Consider the following 18390-nt stretch of genomic DNA (forward strand, 5'->3'; position numbering starts at 1 on the left):
TTGTTTTCCTCCTAGAATGAGAGAGGCAGACAACTGTTATTAGTGCAGGTAAGGAAGCATCCTGAGTGAATGAATAGAGGGATTACAGAGTTAGTAGCGTTGGAGATTAGGGTATCTAAGGACAAAGATGTCGCAGGCAATTGTGAGTGGGGTACAGCATGAATCTTGGTGGGAGGTGTGTGCAGTAGCAGAAACAGAGAGAGGTATCGGAGAGAAAATCATAGGATCATAGAATCCCTACAGAGTAGAACAAGCCATTCAGCCCATTGAGACCCACTCTGACACTCTGAAGAGCATTCCCCTACTCTATCCCAGTAACCCTGCATTTCCCATGGGGCAGCACGGTGACTCAGTGGTTACATTGCTGCCTCACAGCACCAGGGTTCCAGGTTCGATCCCAGCCTCGGGCAACTGTCTGTGTGGAGTTTGCACATTCTCCATGTGTCTGCATGGGTTTCCTCCGGGTGGTCTGGTTTCCTGTCACAGTCCAAAGATGAGCAGGTCAGGTGAATTGGCCATGCTAAATTGCCCATAGGTTAGGTGCGTTAGTCAGAGGGAAATGGGTCTGGGTGGCTTACTTTTCGGAGGGTCGGTGTGGGCTTGTTTGCCTGAAGGGCCTGTTTCCACACTGTAGGTAATCTAATCTAATCTAATCAGATCCACCTAGCCTGTACATCTTTGGACTGTGGGAGGAAACCAGAGCACCTGGAGGAAATACATGCAGACACAGGGAGAATGTGCAAATTCCACACAATCATCCGAGGCTGGAATCGAACCGGGGTCCCTGGCGCTGTGAGGTGGTAGTGCTAACCACTGAGGCAGCACGCCGCCCTTAGCTGGTGCAACTTACCATGACAGAGTGAAGAAGGACATTGACCTTCTTCCTAAAGTGCTGGGCATTCTTCCAGATGGCTGAGACTGTTTTAAGCTGTGTGGAAATATTGGACCATGCAGGCATGATAGAGTCATAGATTCATAGGGGCATATCGCATAGAAACCTTTCAGTCCAACTTGTCTAAGCTGAACCAAGTTTCTGACACTAAACTAGTCCCACTTACATGTGTTTGGCCTATAACTCTCCAAACCTTTCCTGTTCATGTACATGTGTCTTTTAAATATTGTAAGTGCACCTGTATCTAACACTTCCTCTGGCACTTCATTTCACATGAGAATCACCCTCTGTGTGAAAAAGTTGCCCCTCACATCCCTTTTAAACCTTTCTCCTCTCCCCCTAAAAATATGACTCCCAGTTTGAACTCGAGGGAAAAGCCCTTTGCTATTCACCTTATCTATGACTCTCATGATTTTATAAACCCTCTACAAGGTCACCTCATAACCTTCTACGCTCCAGTGAAAAAAAGTCCCAGCTTATCCAGCCTCTCCTTACAACTCAAACCCTCCTGTCCTGATATCATCCTGGAATATCTTTTCAGAAACCACTCCAGTTCAAGAATATTCTTCCTATAGAAGAATCAGGTATTATGGCCTTCACTGCAGACCCTGGAGAAGGACCAAGTCCCAGATGAGCACCATTGCAACCAGCAGGGCTTTCAGATCCCTGCCCATCAAACAGGCCACTGATTTCCCCCTGACTGCCATAACTGGAGTTAATGTCAGTTAATACACAGGGCTGTTCTGGATTGACAGTGTGTATCTGGATGCAAAACAGTTTGTTAAAGACACAAAGGATGCCAGTGAATTCCAGGATATCTGATGTGGATCTGATGTTGGCAGCTAGTAGATATTCATTTTATTTTTTATTCATTTATGGCACTTGGGTGTTGCTGGCTGGCCAGCGTTGATAGCTCATCCCTATTTGTCCTTGAGAAGGTGGTGGTGAGCTGCCCTCTTGAATCGCTGCACTTCACTTGCTGTAGGGTGACCCACAATGCCAGTAGGGAAGGAATTCCAGGAATTTGACCCAATGACTGTGAAGGAATGGTGGTGTGTTTCCAAGTCAGGGTGGTAAGTGGCTTGGAGGGGAACTTGCAGGTGGTGGTGTTCCCAAATACCTGCTGCCCTTGTCCTTCTCGATGGAAGTAGTCATGAGTTTGGAAGGAGCTGCTTGAGGATCTTTGGTGAATTTCTGCAGTGCATCTTGTAGATAGTACATACCACTGCTATTGAGCACCGGTGGTGGAAGGTTTGAATGATTGTAGATGTGGTGCCAATCAAGCGGGTTGATTTGTCAAGCTTCTTGAGTGTTGTTGGAGCTCTACCTATCCAGGCAAGTGGGGGGTATTCCATCACACTCCTGACTCATGCCTTGGATAGACTTTGGGTGTCAGGAGGTGAGTTACAATGGTTAATTGCAATGGTTAGCCAATGGTTCCCCCATTGTTGCATCATGTGACTAGCTGGAAGGTGGAAGGTGACCTTGATAAACTTGATCTAGCAATTCTTAGGTCCTCACTTTCTTCAGTTATTACACTCTGAGGGGTGGAGGGAAGGAAGTGGAGAGGGAGAGGAAGTGTGGGCTGGCTTGTGGTCAGTTGGAAGTAACACATAGGATGTCCAAGGTTAATTGTGGGGCAAAATGGAAACAAACCTGTTCTAAATCATTAAATGAAATAAACCTGCTTTATGAGTCAGGTAACAATATTTAATTAACAGAGAATGTTTTAAAAATTCACTTCGGGGTTATGGGTTTTGCTGGATGAGCCGACCTTGATTGCATGTCCCTATTTATTCTTGAGAAGGTGGTGGTGAGGTGGTTATATTTTCTGGATTCACTGCAGTTTATATATTGTAGGTACATTCACAATGCTGTAAGGGTGGTACCCCCAGGAATTTGCAGCAACTGTGAAGGAACAGTGATATATTTCCAAATCAGGATGGCGAGTAGCTTGGAGAGGAACGTGCAGGTGGTGGTGGTGCATGCAGCTGTTGTCCTGGTCTTCGAGATGGTCGTGTTCATGGCTTTGAAAGGTGCTGCCGAAAGAGCCTTGATGATTTTCTGCAGTGCACCTTGTAGATGGATTTCACTGCTGCTACTGTATGTTGGTAGTGGTGGGAGTGAGCATGATGCCAATTCTGAATAATCAAGCTTCATCTTAAGTAGGAGATTGCTTATTTTAAATGCTTGCTAAATGTAATCAGGCCTGTTATTATTGCTCTTCCAGTTCCTCACATCAACATAACCTTCATTTCTTTTTTTTTACTGTTCAAACATAAATAACGTAAACTATTAAACATTGAAATTGCCACCTGGGGCAATTTGGGTGATCAATGAATAATTCCATTCAGAATGCAACGTATCTATGCAAATATTAACTAATGTATGCCAAAGCACACATCAGCCGAGGTTGTATTTTGATTGGTGTCAGTTGTGTCAAACATTTTTTGCAGGGATTTCTAGCAGAAAGCCCGACAGGTTTTCTTACTGTATCTGACCAAACTCCCTGCATTAGCCACGTACCCCAGCCCTATGGATACCCTAATGCCCAAAGATATCACACGACATTCCCTGAGCAACTCTTTACTTGGCAGATTTCCTGGAATTCATCAACATCCTTTGTAGCCACGCCATTTATAAAAACCTATTGTCAAAAAGGAAGTATTTTGAGCTTCAGCTGAGGAGGCAAAACACTTGAAGACAAGATAAAGCAATGCAAGGCAGGGATGTTGTGAGCATTCAGATGGGTTCAGAGTGAGTGAGTCCTAAGACAGCAAGTGAAGAGCCTAGACATGCAGTCTGCTCCAGTCCATGACCTGGGAGCATGTACCTGAGAAAACAGGCTCCTTGCTGCAGCATTACAATGATAGTTGCTGGTGCAGCCTAAGATACAGCATTGAAATGCAGTAGTATATAAAGAATGGATCTGAAATGTGCCAGCAGGGTTCATAGAGGCCGGCACATATCAGATACCAATGTCTGTGGGTATGGGGTTCATGTGGCTGTTCACGGAGCATGCACTAAGATGGTCATGCCATTCAGCATGAACCTTTAGAGAAATCGGTGAGGTGAAATTGCCAGATTCCTGCATTGTTTTCCAAATTAAGTTTTCTCAACATCAAGCTTGCTTGGTGAATTTGGTCAGATTGAAAGCTGAATATTAATGAGGTGAGTTGGGCTGTCGACATGGCAACTCACCACTGCCAATTGAGAAACTCGCAGTGTCACTTGTCCAAAGCATAAAAATGGAGTGAGCTGCTCCCAACGTTGAGATCAGCCTTGTCGAAACCTTGTCTGTTTCTGCAATAACTCATGTTGTTCAGACCCCTTTCAGTTTCTGTCCTTAGTTTCGTAAAAATGTGATTTTGAAAATGGTGTTCAAATCTCTAAATCTCACTTCTCTAAAATACACCAAATGTTTATTTTTGATATTCCAGGGAAGCTATTGGTATTTCATAGCCAAACTGAAATGAGTGCTTCCAAATCACCTTCATATTGTTACCTAACAATCCTGAATAAGAGTGTGATATAAAGCTTGATCTGCTTTTTTTTCATTTTAAATATTCATAGTACAAGTCACGTACCAACTGAAATTTACTGTTACAATAATTGGAATACCTCCTACCTTATTATGTTCAATGCTTCAACCAACGTTTTAACACCCGTTCTTGTTGAAAGAAAAATTAGAACATTGGCAAATATTTTTACCCAGGAGCAAACTCAGCTGCTAGGTGATTTTCATCTTGCCTTCTTTCTCTTTGTCTATCTTCATTTGGTTCAGCAGGGTAACCATTCTCTGTGATATTTTCAACTGGGTATTAGTCACTGAATAGAGTCATAGTCATCGAGATGTACAGCATGGAAACAGACCCTTCGGGCCAACCTGTCCATGCTGACCAGATATCCCAACCCAATCTAGTCCCACCTACCAGCACCCAGCCCATATATCCCTCCAAACCCTTCCAATTCACATACCCATCCAAATGCCTCTTAAATGTTGCAATTGTACCAGCATCCACCACTTCCTCTGGCAGCTCATTCCATACACATACCACCCTCTGTATGAAAACGTTGCCCCTTAGGTCTCTTTTATATCTTTCCCCACTCACCCTAAACCTATGCCCTCTAGTTCTGGACTCCCCGATCCCAGGGAAAAGACTTTGCCTATTTACCCTATCCATGCCTCTCAAAACTTGAAAGGGTTCAGAAAAGATTTACAAGCATGTTGCTAGGGTGCAAGGATTTGAGCTATTTACCATATCCATGCCCCTCATAATTTTGTAAACCTCTATAAATACCAGCCTCCGACGCTCGAGGGAAAACAGCCCCAGCCTGTTCAGCTTCTCCCTATAGCTCAAATCCTCCAACCCTGGCAACATCCTTGTAAATCTTTTCTGAACCCTTTCATGTTTCACAACATCTTTCCGATAGGAAGGAGACCAGAATTGCACGCAATATTCCAACAATGGCCTAACCAATGTCCTGTACAGCTGCAACATGACCTCCCAACTCCTGTACTCAATACTTTGACCAATAAAAGAAAGCATACCAAACGCCTTCTTCATTATCTTATCTACCTGCGACTCCACTTTCAAGGAGCTATGAACCTGCACTCCCAGTTCTCTTTGTTCAGCAACACTCCCTAGGACCTTACCATTAAGTATATAAGTCCTGCTAAGATTTGCTTTCCCAAAATGCAGCACCTCGCATTTATCTGAATTAAACTCCATCTGTCACTTCTCAGCCCATTGGCCCATCTGGTCAAGATCCTGTTGTAATCTGAGGTAACCCTCTTCACTGTCCACTTCACCTCCAATTTTGGTGTGATCTGCAAACTTATTAACTGTACCTCTTATGCTCGCATCCAAATCATTTATGTAAATGACAAAAAGTAGAGGACCCAGCACCAATCCTTGTGGCACTCCACTGGTCACAGGCCTCCAGTCTGAAAAACAACCCTCCACCACCACCCTCTGTCTTCTACCTTTGAGACAGTCCTGTATCCAAATGTGTACAGAAATAGTAGCTTAACACATATATACATGGATTAGAAGTGAGTCCAAAGAAAGATAAATGTGAAAAGACAGGTGCTTCCGTTTCTAGATAATTTCTGAAGCTGATATTCAAACATTTCATTTTGAGACTCTTGGGTTTGCACATTGACTGAGAGTCCTTTGTCCTCCTTTGTCCTATATCCTTTTGTCAATCCTACTGGCTAGCTGGCTTCAAGAACTCAGAGAAGCACAGAGGTGGACTAGTGGGTGATTCTTTGGCTGTGATCTTAACAGTGCACCAGCTAGTACTTACAAGTATTTCAGCTCACTGTACACATGAATACCTCTGTATGCTGACACATCTTTCTCCATGAGCACACATGACCAGAGTTGAATTGGCTTTTAACACCTGTTCTTGTGGATTCTTGATAAGTAAGTGAACAAATCATGTATTTCACAGGCTGCTGTCTTTCCTTCTGTTCTGTACACAGTCTGAGATAATTCCCAATAGGCTATAACTCAATGTGTTGTGCATTTCTCCTTTTTAAGTGCATCCTCTTGAAGCTTCCTTGACAGCTAGTCAGGTGTGATATTCCAGAATCTCTCTCTGTCCAGATGTCACTGATTTCACATCTGGCATTCGATCTTTTCCCCTGTTTTTAGGAAAAGAATTTGTCCACAGGTGATCTGAAATTATGTTCTGTGGTCATGGAGGATACATCATTGCAGAGGCACTTAAGTGCAGATGCACAATCCTTTATCTGAAATGTTCGGGACCAGCTGATTCCAGAATTTTTCGAATTTCAGAATAAGTGACAGTTTGATGGTGAAATTTTAAAATATCTTACCGGAGGAGCAGACTCACTGAGTAAAATGGGCCCTGAAACAAAATTGACGCCTGCCAGTGCTAGGCCACGCCACCCCCTCCCCCACCCAACGTCACAATTGAGTGACACGCATCGAGACGGTGTCGACTTGGGTTAACTGCTTGCATGGCAAACAACCTTGTTAATGAGAAAAAAAACTTCACATAAAAACCTTCGGATTTTGGACCTTTTTGGATTTCAGGATTTCGGATAATGGGTTATGTACCTGGACGAGGAGTTTATTTTGTCTGTGATACTAGTTGGTACAATTATATTTGGTCAGGCATAACTGCCAGGACCTGAGTGAGCTGGTATAGATACATCTGCTTCCTGTCAAAACTAGAGGAGAGCTCCTTGTTTCTTAACAGAGTTGTTTTTCACTACCTGACTGTGTGTGACATCAGTAGAATGGGCGCAATCATTGAAAATGAACATTAACTCTTTCAAAGCTATTAATTTATACAGTAATCTCCACCTCTGATTGCTCCTCATTGCTGTTTTAGCAACTACTGTTAGCAGCTTGTCTTGTTTCCTGGTTTTTTGCTCACACTTTGTTCTAATAGCTGTCTCTGCATTTGTTTTTAAACTCAGTTTGCCTCATGATTTGCCCCATTTGTACTCTTTCTCTCTCTTTCTAAACCTTTCATACAAGTCCTTTGATCTAAAGAACAGCTGAGTTGATGTTATTTCTTAGTATTTATCAGAATTTTGTTCACAAGGCACACCATATTCCTATAATTGTTTTAAGCGGAAACTACCTTCTTTAGATTAGATTAGATTACATTATTTACAGTGTGGAAACAGGCCCTTCGGCCCAACAAGTCCACACCGACCCGCCAAAGCGCAACCCACCCAGATCTATTCCCTTACATTTACCCCTTCACCTAACACTACGGGCAATTTAGCATGGCCAATTCACCTAACCTGCACATTTTTGGACTGTGGCAGGAATCCGGAGCACCCGGAGGAAACCCACGCAGACACGGGGAGAATGTGCAAACTCCACACAGACAGTCGCCTGAGGCAGGAATTGAACCTGGGTCTCTGGAGCTGTGAGGCAGCAGTGCTAGTCCACTGTGCCACCATGCTGCCCACTTGCCACCGTGCCGCCTACTGCCACCATGCCGCCAACTAAAATATGTTACTTTTCAGTTGAAAATCTGGAAGTGAATTTTTAAGTATAGTGCAAGACGTATGTATGGTGAAAATTTATATATGGCTTTAAATGAATGACTCGTATCATTCTTAAAGCAACTCATGCGCAAAACCTTCAACTAAATATTATTTCCTTAAAATACATTTCTCGTGTACTGAAGTGACAACATGCTGAATCTTCATTGCTTCAAAATGTAAAATACTGAGGATGCTAAAATCCTGAAATGAAACAAATAAATGCTGGAAAGGATATTGCAGGTGAGGCAGCAGCTATCTGAAAGAAACAGCCACATTTTTCAGGTTTATGTCCTTTCACCAAGTTCAAAAGCTTTTATGCTGATCGTTGTCACCAACATTACTAATACCTGTAATTTATGAACGGTTGTCAAATGCAGAAACTGAAGACCTTGCAGAGAGGAGACATTATCTATACCCTGGATTGGTTAGGAACTGTGCATTCTCCATGAGATAAGCCGTTCTTTAAAGAAAACAATTTTGAGCCTTGTGGCTATTACAAGATAATTGCAATTATAATAATTTCCTGACAAATGAGTCCTTTTAAGATTACCCATAACAATAACATAAAGTAATTTCATCAGGATCAGGCTGCGTTCACTATAATCTTTTACTATACCTTATGTATTTTAATATAGGGCAAGCCAAAATACGAATCGGTGTTTATTTTTGAGAAGTTACTTTTCTTAAGTTTTCTTGCCCCTCTTTCTTCTCTTCCCCTTGTATGATGTTGAAGCACACTTCCATAGGCAGGAAAAGACAAAGTCCCAGATGGCAGCTTTCTCATTAGTGAGAGAAGATTCAGCAGAGTTTAACCTGAAGGTCACCAGGCCTCAGGGAGCAGGTAGGATTGGGAAGGCAGGACCTTCATGGTGACTTCAGCTGGTGCAGGAATTGAACATGTACGGTTGGCGTCACAGTTCAGCACAAACCAGCTGAGCAATCAATTGGCCTACCTGGCGCGATAGCACTATCAACCTTCCAGCACCCCATCCACGTAGTTATTGGTTACATGGGAGTCCAAGCAGTGAGTACCACAGGCATCACCTTCAGGCATCTAGGGATTGGCAATAAATGCTGGCTGAGCCAGCTAGACATCCTATGAATGAATAAGACAATAAATCAATTGTGAGAAAATCCAAGCACAGCCTGGTTCTGAACTTGATTGATATTAACAAGCAATTACAGCAGAATACCTGGATAGTCGTCAAGCGAAGGAAATTGGCTGAATTTTCTTGTATTCTTCAACCTGGGAACACTGAAATGAATTTATGTATTTCAATTGCCATTCCAGCTCTAATTATCCAGCTTATCATCAAATCCAACAATGAAGGAGTTATCCCCAACATTTTTACAGTCTTATCACACACAATATGGTGTATTTATTCACTGAGATACAGGGCAGTCCATCAGTCATATTTGATATTTAGCATAATTGTTTGTAAATCAAAAATTACAAATGCAGCCAAATTCTTACAATTCATTGGATTGTGTTTTTATTCCCCTATTCTGTGTAAAGCACATAGCTGACATGTAGGGGGATCAATCATTTGACATTAAGTGCTGTTTAACCTTATTTATATGGCAAGTATAAAATCATATTCAACATTACGATCAGTGCTGAGGACGCAAATGATAACCAGTTTTACATTACATCATAGAAATAATCGCATTACAACAAACTAGCAAGGCATATGGACTTGGAATATCTGCCGGATTGATGTAAAGATCAAAGAAAACGCAAACCCAAAAGGAGACAGAATGCTGCCAGCGTGTCAGAGCAAGACTAACAACAATCAATGCAATTAGGAAAGTAACGGAAACTCCAACATTTTGCACACTGATCAAGACTATCCATCAATACTATTTGCAATTTAGTGCAACAATTAAAATTTAAAAGCTGTAATATGAAACTGTGCAATTCCCATACATTTTTCATGCTGAATTGTGCAAAATCTGGAGGTAAATCATCTATGTTTATTTGTTTTCTGTGCTACTCCCTTTATGCTTCCTGTGGCCATGAAAGCTTTGAATTGGAGGGTTATGGCTTCAATATCTATTCCTGATGCTACCCATAAAATCCAAAGTGAACAGTACAATATTCATCAAATAGTACCATAGAATCCCTACAGTGCAGAAACAAGCCATATGACCCCATCAAGTCCAAGCTTCTGGAGAATATCCCATCCAGACACAGCTTCCTTTTCTATCCTCATAATCCGCATTTACCATGGCTAATCCAATTAGCCTACAGGTCCCTGAACATAACAGGGAAATTTAGCATGGTAAGTCCACCCAACCTGCACATTTTTGGACTGTGGGAGAAAACAGGAGCACGCAGAGAATACCCATGCAGGCATAGGAAGACTGTGCAAACACCACACATACAAATCACCCAACATTGGGGTTGAACCTGGGTCCTTAGTGCTGTGAGGCAGCAGTGCAAACCACTTAGTTACCATGGCATAGTGAGAGGTATGCTTCTAATCCCAAACTGACTTTTACAGTAAGGGCAATATTAGATCCGCCATCCAACTTACCCCACCCACCCCCACTTAGCCAAAGTTAGGCAAATCTAGCCTTATTTAAATCTTCATGATTCTGGTCTCTTCTATCCATGCGTAAACTCCTATTCATGTTCTGTATGGTGAACAACAGAAACTTGCTGCCTCTAAATGATTGCTCTCTCTGTCAGATTCTCAGGGGCTGCCATATCTGTGAGGTTAAGAGATATCTTAAGAAGCCTGTAATCCACTCCTGCAATGGCTCTCTCATGACTTCTCCCTTCCCAAAGTAAATCTTAATAGCAATATGAAGCACATGGATCTTATATCCAAGTAGAAATGCAAATTAGCTATCTTTTAGATCCCCAGCTCCATTCTAATTGGGAATTAAGTGGACAGTTTAAAATCTAAACATTTGAAAAGCCTGACATTCCTTGCTCCCCCCATTGTGGTTTGGAGAATAAAGTTCTATCCTCCATTGGCATAGCTGCTCTGAAAGATTGCTCTGAAGACTAGGTGTAAATATCTTGTAAAACCAGTAGGTCTGGCAGCATCTGATGAAGGGTCACCAGACTTATACTGTTAAATCTGCTTTCTCCCCAAAGGTGCTGCCGACATACTGGGTTTTGTCAGCAATATCTGTTTTTGTTTCAGAACTCCAGCATCTGCAGTTCTTTGTTTTTTTCTTTGTAAATATCCTGTACTTTCTTCAGTAAGAAAACGCGGGCAGCCCCGGACACTTAATTTCTAATAGCATTTGTAATAGATGCCTCCAAAATATAACAAGCAATTACTTAAGTAAAGAGTTCTCTACACTACAATCCAAATATACATATGATATTCTATGTATTTCAACAGGTAACTTACTAATCGCAATATGTTTATGGATCTCTTCTCTTTTGAAATTCTATCATGGGATCTGAATGTTGCTGGCCAAGTCATCCTTAGGTTGCCTATCCTTATTTCTTTTCCACAAGAAGATAATGGTAAGTTATGTTTTCAAATACCTATAATCCATCTGGTGGAAGTACACCCACAATGTTGTTAGAAAGTGAATTCCTGGATTTGGATCCACTTGGAGTCAAGGAATATTGTTCCAAGTCAAAATGGTGTGTGGCCTAGAGGAGAACTTGCAGGTTGTGATGTTCCCACAATTCCACTACCCACATTTTTCTAGCTAGCAGAGGCCATAGTTTGAAAGGTGTTGTCAAAGAAGAATTGGTAAATTGCTGTGGTGCATCTTGTAAACAATACATGCTGCTGTTACTGTGTTCTGGATGGCTGGGATACCAGATTGTCCATTAAGTTCAGAGCTTATTCAGTATTATTGGAGCTATGGTCATCTCAGAAAGTGGAGAGTATTTCATTGTACTCCTGACTTGTACCTAGTAAAAGGAAGAAAGGCATTGCAAAGTCAGAATGGGTTACTTGCCTCACAATTCCCACCTGTTGTGGTAGCCACAGTATTTATAAAGTTGTTCTAGTTCAGTCCTGGTTAATGGTAACTCTCGGAGAGTTTATAGTTTGGAATTTAGTGCTAGTAATGTCTTTGAATTCCAATGGAGACAATTAGATTCTTCTTTGCTGAAGATGGTTATTTGTGAATTTAATGTGGTGAAAAACATATGGACACAGATTCCTCCAGCATCTGAGGAGTCACAAATAGTGCAACACCATCCACGCAATTGAACATAAATGTCTAATATTAGGATAGAGACAGATCATTGATGAAGCAATTGAAGATGATTGGACTTAGGACAATCCTTTGAGGAAGTCTGGCAATGATGTAGTTAGACTGAGATGATTTACTTCCAGCCACTAAGAAAATCTTCCTTTATGCTAGATATGACTCCAATAAATGGAGATTTTTCTCTTGATTACCATGAAGTTTGATCTTTCTAAAGCTCCTTGATGTCACATTTGGTTAAATGCTGTCTCAATATTAAGAGAAGTCAATCACACCTCTTGTCTTGAGTCCATTTTTATGAATCAGGACTGTAATGAAGTCAAGAATTGTAGAGTCCTGACAGAATCCAAACTGAATCCAAACATAGTAAGGAGGTTACGATGGTGTACATGCCGCATGATTGCACTGGTGATGACACCGTCCATTAATTTGCTAATATTTAAGTGGGGTCTGATAGAGAGAAAAAGGTTGGGTTGAATTTGTCCTGGTGTCTGGGAACAGGACATACTTGGGTAATTGCCACATTGTCAGATAGATGTCAGTGTCACAGTTATCATACTTGGTTAGGGATACAGTTGGTTCTGGATCATAAGCTATTAGTACTGTTGTGAAATGTAATCATGGTCCATAGCCTTTACAGTATCCAGTACCTTCAGATGTTTGTTTATATTAGGTGGAGTGACTGATGAAGACTGGCACCCATGATTGTGTCTGTTTGAGAGGAAGGTTGAAATAGATACAAATATCCAGGTTTGTCTTTTGCGCTGATGTGCTGGACAATCCCACTGTTAATTACTGTGGCACCTTCTCCTTCTGTCGTTTCATTGCCCACCCCTATTCAGAACCAGAGTGGGGCTGGATGGATTTTCGACCTCACCATTATATAATCCACTTCATGTACTTAGTAGGATTAAGCTACTACCACCAATCACATGTGGCAATTAAGATTTACCATCTAGTTTGTAGGAGTCTTTAGGGTTTTTTCTCTCAAATAAGTGACCATTTGGTTTATTACTACTGACTTCATCCTCTGTGATATACTGTTGATTATCACTTTCACTATTTGTACAGTTTTCCTTATCCATACTTAAAAGATGGTGAAAATGGCTTAGTCTGGGTAATCTTGTCAAGAATCATCCTGTTACTTGCTGTAATTTGTGAATTGTGAAAAAAAAATCCACTATCACTACTCCTTTTTCTCACATTGGCTTCACTCTGGCTTTTCATTCTATTTTTAGAATCAGATATTATCATTTTCAAGGTATTGACTTTTGAACCATAGTTTAAAAAAAAATCTTTGGATCTCCATTCTCTTTCAAGGTTGCAGGGTTTTGATTGTCCAGGTCAGTAAAGAATGTCTCAACTAGTCAGACAAATGTATTGTACTCCTTCTGTTTCAGTGCAGGATTTCCATTCATCCTTCACTGCTTAACCACTTTGTTAATGTCCATTTAATGATCGGTTAGAAAACTTCCAGAAAATCCATTCTACCTAGTTCACAAATTGTTATAATTTTGCTATTCAATAAAATTGAAATGGATGTTAAAATAATTAATCTCTATAAGTATTCAGGTGTCAGAGTGGATAACACGTTGAATTGGAGGGGCAATGCACTGTGTTGTAGTCAAGAGACATACATGGCTATGCTGTATTAGAAAATTAAAATCTTTTTGAGTTGACTTTACAATCATGATTTTCTACCCGAGGCTGTGGTGAGTATGCAATCCTATTTGCAAGGCAAAAGTGAGGACTGTAGATGCTGGAAATCAGAGTTGAGATTAGAGTGGTGCTGGAAAAGAGTTTAGATTAGAGTGGTGCATCCGAGAAGCAGGAAAATTGACGTTTTGGGCAAAAGCCCTTCATCAGGAATGAAGGCAGGGAGCCTCCAGGATGGAGAGATAAATGGGAGGGGTTTGGGGCTGGGGAGAAGGTAGCAAAGAGTACAATAGGTGGATGGGGGTGGGAATGAAGGTGATAGGTCAGAGAGGAGGGTGGAGCAGATAGGTGGGAAGGGAGATAGGCAGGTAGAACAGGTCATGAGGATGGTGCTGAGCTGGAAGGTTGGAACTGGGATAAGTTGGGTGGGGGTGGGGTTGGGGGTGGGGGGGGAGGTGCAAAATGAGGAAACTGGTGAAGTACACATTGATGCCCTGGGGTTGAAGTGTTCCGAGGCTGAATATTAGGCATTCTTCATCCAGGCATCGGTTAGTGAGGAAGTGGCGGTGGAGGAGGCCCAGGACCTGCATGTCCTTGGCAGAGTGGGTGGGGGAGTTTAAATGTTGGGCCACGGGCCTCTAGAGCACTTTAGGGAACATCTCTGGGACACCCGAACCAATCAACCCCACCGCCCCGTGGCCCAACATTTCAACTCCCCCTCCTACTCTGCCGAGGACATGGAGGTCCTGGGCCTCCTTCACCACTGCTCCCTCACCACCAGACGCCTGGAGGAAGAACGCCTCATCTTCCGCCTCGGAACATTTCAACCCCAGGGCATCAATGTGGACTTCACCAGTTTCCTCATTTCCCCTCCCCCCACCTTACCCTAGTTCCAAACTTCCAGCTCAGCACTGTCCCCATGACTTGTCCTACCTGCCTATCTTCCTTCCCACCTCTCCAGTCCACCCTCCTCTCTGACCTATTACTTTCATCCCCATCCCCATCCACCTATTGTACTCTTTGCTCCCTTCTCCCCAGTCCCACCCCCCTCCCATTTATCTCTCCATCCCTGAGGCTCCCTGCCTTCATTCCTGATGAAGGACGTTTGCCTGAAACGTCGATTTTCCTGCTCCTCGGATGTTGCCTGACATGCTGTGCTTTTCCAGCACCACTCTAATCCTATTTGCAAGCCTTGCCTGGTATTGTTTTCTTATCAAATCTGACTCTTTAAGGCTTCAGAGAATATTAAACTAGGTGGGATGAGTATTTGATGAGGAGATCTTCTTTCACAAAATCTGCTCTCAAAGACTTTGGATAAAACTAAAGAGGGTTGTGAACAATTAGGGTCATTGCTTGCTTCAATATCTCTGTTGAATGTGACAGGAAAAGATTACAATCCCTCAGCAGCAGGACAAATCATCTCCTATACTCATTTGTGCTCTTCTATTTAGGAACTTAGAGTAGGAGATGATGATTGGATGAGCATATATACTCACTGACTAATTATTCGAATTACACTGAAATAGTTTTAACACACTTGAAATAAATTTAGATTTTTATGATGAATCATAGAATTCCTACAGGACAGAAAAATAGCCATTCAGCCCATCGAGTCCACATCAACCTTCTAAAGAACATCCCACCCAGACTCAGATGTAATATTTGTCTTAAATTCCCATAATCTGTTCAATTCAATATGTTTAACAAATAGGTAATGCACCAAAATGAATTTCTGTACGGAGTTTCTCTATCTACAATAAAGCCAAAGTTTCCTCCCACAGTCCAAAAGATGTGCAGATCAGGTGGTTTGGCCATGCTAATGTTAGGTGCATTAGTCAGAGGGAAATGGGTCTGGATGGGTTACTCTTCGAAGGTTCAGTGTGGACTTGTTTGGCTGAAGGGCCTGTTTCCACACTGTAAAGAATCTAATCTATAGTATTCTTGCTTTTGATATCTTTCATTTAGGATTTTCCTTAAGGCTCAATTCAGACAGTTTCAATTTGCTTTCAGCCAGTTGTAACTTATTAGTTGTCGGTAAGTTTTCAATGTTCTTTCAACTTTAATCTGAGCTCCTGATTACTTGAACAATCTTTGGTTAGCACTGTAACTTTCACAGCTGGAATACAGATGTTCATTGATTTCTGTACTTCCCTTGATATATTTGATGCATTTTTGACTTTTACTATCACACTAGGCTTGCCTGAAATCACTATAGACAGCAGTACATTTTCATGAGAAATCAAAACAATTAATATTTTCAGAAGGCATTTAATAGGGTGTCACACATTGAGCTTTGTCACCTCATTCTGACCTCTTCACAATGTACTTTCCCTTTTGATTGTAAAATGTTGAGGCCCCACAATTTATTCCTGTGGCATCTTACTAACACATTAGCCAAGCAAAAAATGACTCTTTATTTCTACCCATTGTTTCTTGTTGGCTAATCTTCGATGCATGCTAATCTGTCACCCGCTACACTGCGTGCTTTTATTTTCCACAATAACCTTTGATGTGGCACCTTATTAAATGTCTTCTGGAAATCTAAGTACAGGACTTCCATCAGTTTCCCTTCATCTACAACTCCTACTTCTTCTTCAAAGGACTCCGATAAATTGATTATACATGATTTACCTTTCACAAACCACATTGACTCTTTCTGGTTACCTTGAACTTCTCAAAGTGCCTGCTGTAGGGCCATTAATAACAATTTCTAAGATTTTCCCTTTAATAAATATTGAACTAACTGACGTGTAGCTTCCTGGTATCATCTCAAATTATTCGTAAATAAAGAAGTGACATTCACAATCTTCCAGTCTAATGGAATCTTTCCTGAATGTAAGGAATTTTGGAAAATTAAAACCAATGCAGCATCTATCTTACTAGTTAGTTCTATTCAGAATGATATCCAAAAGATCTCAGGGATTTGTCACCATTTAGCTCTAATGATTTACTTATTACCACTTCACTGACAATTGTAATTTTCTTGCAATCTTCTCTTCCTTCCATTTCCTCATATACAGCTATTTCTTGGGATGTTACTTGTATCAGTTGTAGTAAAGATTGATGCACAGTATCTGTTAAATTCATCACCCATCTTCTTATTTTTCATTAATAATTCTCCAAACACACCTTCTAAGGCTCACTTTGTTAACTATTTTATTTTATAAAATATCTACAGAAACTCTTGTTATCTGATATTGCATAGTTAAACTAGAGATAAATGTTTTTATATTTAAATATAATGATTAGTTGGCAAAAAACTTCAGTTTTTCAAAGTAAAGCTGATTGGTTGGATCATCATTGGCATAGACAGAAAGAAAACATTAACTGTCAATCTTAATTCTCAGGCCAAGAAAGCACATTTGATTGGTCAGGGTGTTGCCGTGCAGATGCAGCAGAATTTGGATGTCTCCATGATCTTGTTCTTTTGAAAAATGTGTAACGTTTGTAAAAATTATTTTCTTACATAACACAGTATCATGAGTATTTATGTACATAGCTTCTAGCACACACTGTAAGCCTGGCTAATGTTCTAAAATTGTTTTCCAGTCTCTTAGCAAAGTATGCATTATTTAATAACTTAGTTCCAACAGTTGAATCACATCTAATGGCGGACATACATTCGTGAAGTTTGTAAGCACGAGCTGAGCATGAGCAAATGCTATCAATTGCAAATGGTCAACAGGATGTATTGTTTGTTACTGTCTGGCTGTCATTGGGATGTATGGTCTACATATCTAGAATTGCCCTGCCATTAGAACTCATATGTATGATATCAGTCATTGATGTTGTGGGCAAAACGTCTTTTTGACATGACAGCAACATCCTGCTAGTGCACAAAATCACTATCCATTGTATATGGGCATTTGGAAACATCCCCTAGTTTAAATATAACTCACACGAAGGGAGAAAATTACAAGATAAAGAAGATAACTAGAGAGAAGCAATATTTTGTAAGTATTTTGAAGCTTTTTTTTATATTTACTAGTTGGGAACTCAAACTGATTTTTTAAAAAGATGAATGTCCCATTTCAGTGACTTGAAACCACAGTCAAAGGTAGCTGTATACTGGTTTCAATGTGTTTTCTACATTCCAAAGCTATTAAAGTGGAGACAACCTCTCTGTAAAGACTATCAGGAATAATAACCTTGAAGGAATATGAATAAGGGCCATCTCCTATCTCTTTTAGCAAAGCATCCAGATAATCACTTGGATGTTCAACTAGATAGGGACAAACCATTAGATGTAATTACTTGGACTTCATAGAATCATAAAATCCCTACAGTGTGGAAACAGGCCATTCGACCCAACAAGTCCACATCGACCCTCTGAAGACTGTCCCACCCTGATCCATTCCCGTTCCCTATTACTTTACATTTCCCCTGATTAATGCACCTAACCGAGACATCCCTGAACAGTATGGGAAAATTGGCATGGCTAATTCACCTATACCATATAACTTTGAACTGTGGGAGGAAACCGGGGCTAATTGGAGGAAACACACACAGACATGGGGAGAACGTGCAAACTTCACATTGATAGTCATCCAACTGGTCCTGGGTCCCTGGCACTGAGGGCAGCAGTGCTAACCACTGAGCCACCATGCTGCCCTTGTCC

This window comes from Chiloscyllium punctatum, chromosome 3 (assembly GCF_047496795.1).
Source record: "Chiloscyllium punctatum isolate Juve2018m chromosome 3, sChiPun1.3, whole genome shotgun sequence".
Lineage (NCBI taxonomy): Eukaryota > Metazoa > Chordata > Chondrichthyes > Orectolobiformes > Hemiscylliidae > Chiloscyllium > Chiloscyllium punctatum.